General features: G+C 34.9%; 1 protein-coding gene across 1 annotated transcript in view; it reads right to left on the bottom strand.

Moving 5' to 3' along the window:
* LOC134665312 (pre-piRNA 3'-exonuclease trimmer-like) overlaps positions 1 to 8713 on the bottom strand; it is a 301305-nt gene that overhangs the window by 47712 nt on the left and 244880 nt on the right. The window lies entirely within an intron of this gene.

The following is an 8713-nucleotide window of genomic DNA, read 5'->3' as shown; positions in this document are numbered from 1 at the left end:
CTAGCGTTTTGAAAAGATTAAATGTTACTTTGGTAACGCACAAAACGTTTAAAACTTCTCTAATTTGAGGAAACTTTCGCGGCCTTAATGACTGGGAAAAAGAAAGACTAAAGCAAAAGATAACTTCGGACAAAGGCGGCTACTGTTTATTGAATATGCACAATCTATCTTGGCCGCGTATAATGTTGTGGGTGTAAGTAGGTCCCCATTGGGCATTGCCAAAACGGAACTTGTTCTAGCCATTCGTCTGGCTTTCACTTTTGACGTCGTATCGATCAAAACGCTGCTGGTTTGATAGATATTACGATTCGTTATAATAATGCATGCATAGGTAAGTGTATGTTATTATTGGTGTAAGTATATAATAAATAAATTGTTTTTGTAAAGGTACATATCAATAGGGAACATAAATAAATAATCAGAATTAAGTAAGTAGGTAACTAAACTAAAATAAACCCTGAATCTAAAAATAAATAAATTACTATATATTTTACTATCCCCTAAGGTGTATGATTAAATAAGCTGTCCCTAAAACCAACGCTAAGACTTAAAGTATTTATAGTAGAGCTGATTTACCCTTACCTAATGAAAATGTAATTTTTGGGATATCGGCTTTTTATAAGAATCCTGGTTATAAAAGTTATATAAAAGTGCCGAAACTATGAGATTTACTTTAAGGGTAAATTTGCTTAATCTTGTAGCCCATCAGCTGTTCTATAAGCCTTTTAAGTCTTGGCCTTGGTTTTAGGGACACCCGATATATCAGTAAAAATATTAATAGCTAATCACACTTAATTATTTTTTTAATTTGTCTATTGATAATTTTTACCATGTTGTTTTGCATTTTGATCCCTCAAACCTTGACATCTGACATAGGGTTTCTTTTTAGGTCATATTTTTAGGGTTCCGTAGCCAAATGGCAAATAACCCTTATGGATTCGTCATGTCTGTCCGTCTATCTGTCTGTCCGTGTATGTCACAGCCATTTTTTTCCGAAACTATAAGAACTATACTGTTGAAACTTGGTAAGTAGATGTATTCTGTGAACCGCATTAAGATTTTCACACAAAAATAGAAAAAAAAAACAATTGACGACCGGTCTGGCCTAGTGGGTAGTGACCCTGCCTGCGAAGCCGATGGTCCTCCTCGATCCCAGTAAGGGCATTTATTTGTATGATGATACAGATATTTGTTCCTGAGTCATGTTTGTTTTCTATGTATTTAAGTATTTGTATATTATATATATCGTTGTCTGAGTACCCACAACACAAGCCTTCTTGAGCTTACTGTGGGTCTTAGTCAATCTGTGTAAGAATGTGCTATAATATTTATTTATTTAATAATTTTTGGGGGTTTCCCATACTTAGAACTGAAACTCAAAATTTTTTTTCATCAAACTTTACAAATCTATTGATAGGTCTTCAAAATGATATTGAGGTTTCTAATATATTTTTATCCTAAACTGAATAGTTTGCGCGAGAGACACTTCCAAAGTGGTAAAATGTGTGTCCCCCCCCTGTAACTTTTAAAATAAGAGCATAATAAAACTAAAAATAAATATTAGTTTTTTTTAATAAGTCATAAATCGTAAACCGCAATTTTATTATGTTACTTGTTCCTACGGAACCCTTCACGGGCGAGTCCGACTCGCACTTGGCCACTTTTTTAAGTACATATACCATATGTCCTACATTAAGAAACTAACAAAAGTTAATTTTGCTTAGTAACCTCAGGCTCAGGTACCATAGGAATTGGCTGCGCTTCGCTATCTGTTTTACGAGAAGCGACATAATATTTATGTGGATATTTTCCAGAGTAATTGTCATATTTCACATAGCCTGCATATCAAATACATACAGTAATTGTTGTCATTTGTTAATATTGGAAAGTGAATGGACACGTTCCTTATTGCAGACGGAATACGTGCCCTCCGGCTACGCCGTCGGAAGAAGGCACTAAAATATATAGGCTGTATATATTCTTTTACTACCTTTCTCCTCTATCCGAGAGTAACAACTACTTATGGATTTCACGGCGTCTTGTTGCAGACGATGCAGCAATTTTTCTAATAGGCTACAGACAGAATAGTTTTATGAATTGAAACTTGAAGTCCTGCCGTTTTCTCAATATCCACAAAAAGTAAAATATGATTTGGGGCCAAAAACGCCTATCATCATTTTGGAAAAGAGCTGGTACTCTTCAAACTACTGGATCGATTTCCATCAAACATAGCTGAAAACCACCGCAAGGTACACTAGCTTTCACGTAAAAAACAGCATCGAAATCGGTCCATCCGATGGAGAGCTACAATGCCACAGTAAGACAGATACACATACAGACAGAAAGACAGACAGACAGACAGACATTGGCTTCAAACATATAACACCCCTCTTGTGTTTCGTTGGGGGTTCAAAACGATACATTTTACACAAGTTAAGGGATTACGGAGTCTTTCATCCTTTATATTAACTACGCTTGCTAGAAGCTATTAACTTATGTGTTTGGTGGTCAGAAATCGAGGGTTTAATTGCTGTAGAGCAGAATAAATCCTTCTCGATAAAACTGCAAAAAGATGACTTTAAATTCGGTCTGGATACCACATGCCGATAAGAGGTTATATATTTATGTTAGTGACATAAAGTTATAAGATAGAGCTATGTGCTACACTTTGTACACGTAACGCATCGGACACCATAATTATTAATTCACTGTCTTGGTCACGTCACGGTACAAGTGATTAAAGTCACACTAATTATCTTTGTCATGCTACTGCGGTTAAAGGACACAATGGACGCTAACCAAGTTCTGACAACACATTCATTAGGCATAGGTACTGCTGGCTTTATTTTATCGTGACATGTATGAATCAAAATGTGGAGTTATTAATGTAAAATTAGGTGTTGAATGATATTGTGTTCTAGAAACAGTCATTCGGTCTAAAAGCATTAAAAAATTGCGGTCATCATAACGGTAACATTATTATTTTCATAATATTATTAATTATTATAAGTGTTTACTACATTTTTACTATTGTACCTATATCTAAACCGAAAGACAAAATAATTACCAGGTATTTTGAGTAGATACTATAGGTACTGCCAAAAAAGTCTGAAATATAGAAGTATTTTATTTTACTTATTAGAAGCATAGAAGAAACGAAAAATAAGGAAACATTACAAAGGCATTGTTAAAAGGTACCTTTTGATCAAAAGTTTCTTAAAATGTTACGCAGGTACCAGCAAGTTTGGAAAGCGGCAGGTATAGCTAATAGCTATATTATTTTAAGCAGTATATTTATTAGAAAAAAGAATAAGCACAGTGCGATAGGTATATTATATATTTGTTATAATAATTTTCTTCAGTTTTTATGATAGCACAGATTTATTAGCTCGTAAAACTCTCATTATTCTTGAAACACGGATAAAAAAGTTGCTTTTATCTACAAATAAAGCACATAATTAGATCTCTTCCAGACAACTTTTAGGCAGTGGAAATTATTAAACGTATGTCAAATCAGTAGGTGTTTCAGATGCAGAAAAAAAACCACAAAACAAAACATACATATAAAAATAAAATAAAATAAAATACATAAATATATAAATCCATAAAAAGAAAGAAATCACATATGGTGATTCGATGTTTTGTGTATTTACATATTAAAACACACGATTGTTTCTTGTATGTTTGTTTCTGTGTTATCTCCGAAATAAGTATATAATAAATAAATAAGGAATAGAACACTAGCCGCACTGTAGCACAACATAATCTGTGCCGATAGCGGACGTAAGGCGTTTCTGATGAGGGTGCGGACAGTACTTGTATCACACAAAGGAAGTGATTTCTGTCGTCTTTTTATTGTTACTTTCCACTTTTTTTTTTACTGAAAATCTTATAAGGACACGGAAGAAATTGTTTTATATCGTTTCTGCATCGAATGAAAATCTCATTTTGCGGCTAATCGAGAGTTGTAGATAGTACACATTGTAGGTACATATATGTAGGTACCTAGGTACATACCCATGCTCGTCCTACCCACCATACTCAGTTTAAGCCATTGAAAGCTGTTTTCACGTACCTACAGAGTTATTTTCAACTTATTTTATAAGGTAGCATTTTTTCAAATTTTCAGGATCTCTGCACATCTAATACCATTTAAGAAATTTGCTAAACAGGTCACGTTCAACGCCCACTGCATTGATGATTAGCATTTCAAACGTTTTTTTGTCCTACGTAGAGTGCAGAATTAAATGCGGACGTAAAACCATACACATGTACATAATTAAAAGCTTTTGCTTGCTTTTGATAAAGTTGATATTAATAAACCTAATGAATGCTTACACTCACACAAAATTTTGTCGAGTTTGCGAAGTGATGAAACCTGTTTAAAACTTGCGAGGTGCAAAAACTGCAAACTCCTCAAAGAGAGAGAAGTTTTCATACTTAGGAGTTTGAACTTAATATCCCGGGTAGAAATTTATGTTTACTTGTTTTAACCCACCCTACTAAAGTATTTGGTTCGTTCTTTTCGGTAACATTTAAAAATAATGCAATGCGGCAAGATGAAAAATAGCATAACGCCTGATGGAAAAATTGCAGCAAAAGTTCTTGCTTTGATGACATTTATTCTTTGTAATATCTGGGAGACCGAGCTTTGCTCAGAAAACATGAAAACTAATAAATGCGCGTTTTCCCAGAGATCTAGCTAGATCGATGTTTCGTCCCCGAAAATCCCCATATAGCAAATTTCGTCGAAATCTTTAGAGCCGTTTCCTAGATCCCCGAAATAAATATAAAACTAAAACTTACTACAATTAAAAATACCTATTAAAATTTGGTGACCTCGGGAGGGTGACCAACACTTAGGCCCGTTAATAGGTAGGTACATAACATTATGTCATAGAACATTATACCTATGTTAGAGAATTATGCTCAAAGCCCAGACGAGAGCAAAAATGCACTTTTCACTAGTGCTTCGTTAAATATCAACTCTTCTATCGACATCCATACGAACAATTTTTGAATCAATGAATTTCTGATTCAAAAATTATTCGTATGGATGTCGATAGAATAGTCGATATTTAATTAAGTACTAGTGAAGAGTGCATTTGTGCTCAATGAATCAATCAATGAATCAATGAAATCAATGAATTTCTGATTCAGAAATTGTTTGTATGGATGTCGATAGAATAGTCGATATTTAAAAGCACTAGTGAAAAGTGCATTTTTGCTCCCGTTGTCCGGGCTTTGATTATGCTTAACGTAGGTACGGGAGCAAAAATGCACTTTTCACTAGTGCTTAGTTAAATATCAACTCTTCTATCGACATCCACACGAACAATTTTTGAATCAATGAGTTTCTGATTAAAAAATTGTTCGTATGGATGTCGATAGGATAGTCGGTATTTAATTAAGCTCTAGTGAAATGTGCATTTTTGCTCCCGTCGTCCGGGTTTTGATTATGCTTAACGTAGGTACTTATTATACATAACAGTTAAATATTAACGTATCATTAGATAAAAGTAGACATTCTTGTTCTATGTGAATTATTGAATTATCTACACACTTAAGTTTCATCTTCTGTAAATATATAGATTGGATTTTTTTATGAAATATTCTGTAACAATCATATTAAGTATTGGTAACAGATATGTAATTAACCCTACATGGTGCTTTACCTTATTATATCTAATTATGTGCAATTAGGTACCTATACATTAATAATGATAATGAGCGTCCCTCGGTGCCGGGTGGAATAATTCAATGGTATTGTGTGGACACACGCAACTGCGTCGTTCGCTTTTAGACTCACCAACTAGGTTAATCACCTGACCCACCGTATACCAGAGGGCTTACCGCGAACGCCGAACCCCCTAAATAGCGGGCATCCCTCTGTCACTCTAACTACGCCTTAATTGGAGTAAAAGAGTAAGATGCCCGCAATTTGCGAACTTCAGTGTTCGCAGTAGGCCCTCAGAGATACCTTTGTTGTTGATAAAATAAGTACCTTTAATCTTTTTAAGTAAGTAATCCGTGTTAAAATAACTTAGGTTAAGAAGGGGAGACAATGTGTAGGTTGTAACGAAACAACTTAGAAATATAGAAAATTCTTTCAAGTAATTTTTAGTACTTTTAGCATCAGGCTAACGTTTTCACAGTATAAAAAATTTATCTATCGAGCACACATTAAAATGATTTCAATATCAATATCATATTTTTTTTTTCATTTGTTTACATACAATACCGGGTGTGGCCTGTAACACGAGCAAATAATTAAAACATAGATTGTACTCCTCAAACGGTGACACTTTTGTTCAACAACTTTAAAAAATTATGAAGTATTTAGACTCCCTATTTTTCATAAAAAATAAATATTATCTTCAATGGACGCCATCGCTACGCCATATCATTGTGATTGACGTTGCTTGTCATGCCATAAACATGACAAAATTCGCAATACATTGCCTCTTAGAATAAACTTTAAAGTGTATTAAAAATCAAACAACAAGTTATTTTTAAAAGTCGCTAAACAAATGTTGGCTAGTATGAGGAGTACAGCTTGCAGTTTAATTTTTTGCTCATATTACAGGCCGCACCCGGTATATATACAGTGGTACTACTAAACGAAATTAATAACTAGCTTAAATCTAAAATAGGCCCCTGAGGCATTGTACCAAGGATGCTGGTGGCATTTCCCCGCTGTATCGCAATGATCAACAATATCAATATCATATCATATCTATTACAATATCAACTAATGTACGTTCCTTCGCACGTAATGTATGAATAGTAAACTTGGTTCGATAGGCTCATATCGAACTGTTTAAAGCATGCACTTTCAATTTTTTTAAACGATTTTTTTCTCAGTATTAAAGATTTTAATCGCATAAAGTTAAAGAGGTTGTTCCGTATAATTTATCAATTAATTTCCATTTATCTAGACTTATTGAGTTTTGTGTATTAATTTGTGTATTAATATATTTAACATATAAGAAGTACATAAAATAAGGCACAACATTAAAGTCATTATTTCATTAAAGTCGTTTAAAAGAAATCTAACATTGTTTTAGGAAAGCCATACGATTTTGATGGCCAATTAGATTATGTGAGATCCAGGTCATTCAGGTTATGTTTTAGTGTTTTAATTGTTCTATTTGTGGCGAGTACCTATACGAACCGCTACTTTCGTCATTATTGAAAAGATTTTGACAAGCATTGACAAGTATTATTTTTTATTGGAAAGTATGAATTTTCAGATTGGTCTGATTTTCTTATCAAACTCAAGTTCTGATCAACTCGTGTTCAAACTATTTGAACTCAAGTGTTAAATGTGTAATTGGTGGATATTTGTATATCTTCCGGCTCGATTCGGAAAATGAATTAGATTTCTACTAGACTTCAACTAGTTACGATACGGATAATTTAAAGATATTTGTAAGATAGAATATGTCAAATTTGACGTTTCCGCGATTCTGGAGGTCCTCTTGAACGATTTCGACAAGTTATGACTTAGATATCCATGTCACATCTAGTCGATATTTAATGTAGATCTAGTTGATCTCTAAATCGTCTCAAGATCTTGTGATTATCTCGAAATCCGAATAGGCCTGTTCGTCCTGTAATTGTAGTTTTATTCGTATCATCGTAGCTGCGTGCACTTCTCTATGTTACAAAGAGTTTTTCGCTTAAAAGCAGGACGAAGTAAAGTTCAGAGACAAAAAGGCAATTACGGCCAATAATGAGAAATTTTAGAATCGAAATCGAATCAATGTCAAGTTTAGTCAACAGACAGTCTTGCAGTCGCCGGACAGCTAAACATTATAAAAACATTATTTGGCGCGCCGCCAGAGACCGCGATAAAGTCGCGGTGTTGTGTTCAAACCGCGTTTAAACGACTCTTATCTATTCGGCTCATCGTAGCGTCGGGGCCGTTTCTTGCACGATTGATGTCAGTGAGTCTATTCTCTAATACCTAAATGACGTATCAAAATTGTATCAAATACCTAAGTCCGGGCGCGCTCACACTAAGTGGGCATTTTCATTTAACTTGTACTTTAAAGCGCGACTTAAGTCGTGTTTCAGTAACGTCTAACCGTTACATTTGATTTGACATTGACCGTCAGTTTTGTAAGGATTGCTAACCGGCCGTTAAAGGTGCACAGTTAAGTGAAAATGCCCAAGTAAGTATGAGATCAAAATATCACAGATCAATCAGGGTGCACAGGGAAAATTATTCTTCTAGGGGGTTGAGAGGGTTTGTACCGAGTACGTTTTTTGAAGTGAAGGTTTTGAACCTTCTTAGATAGACGTGACAGACAAATTTACGTGTTGTTAAATTATTAACCTATCTAGTGCACACTTCTACAGAATATTTATACTAACCTAACCTAACCTAACCTAACCCAACCAGCATACAAATCCATGCATACTAAGTCGCAGGCAACATTTAGTATAATATGTACCTATATACCTTTTCATAGATCAGTCAGAGTAGGTACCTATACCTCTGTGGAGACGTCCGGGTGTTGGTGTGCCGAGGCCAAAATTTTTTTGAGTGAATTGGGGCAACGTTTGCGGGAGGGAGGTCATGACCCTCGTTCCGGGTCATTCCTGATGCAGAGGCTGTCTATCGCGGTCCAGCGTGGCAACGCGGCGAGCGTGATGGGCACCTTTGCATTTGGAAGGGCGCGGGACGGGTTGTTTGATTGAGTTCTCG

The sequence above is a fragment of the Cydia fagiglandana genome, chromosome 6, assembly GCF_963556715.1.
Source record: "Cydia fagiglandana chromosome 6, ilCydFagi1.1, whole genome shotgun sequence".
Lineage (NCBI taxonomy): Eukaryota > Metazoa > Arthropoda > Insecta > Lepidoptera > Tortricidae > Cydia > Cydia fagiglandana.
Note: the sequence above shows the minus strand (reverse complement) of the source record. Positions and strands in the feature narration are given on the sequence as shown.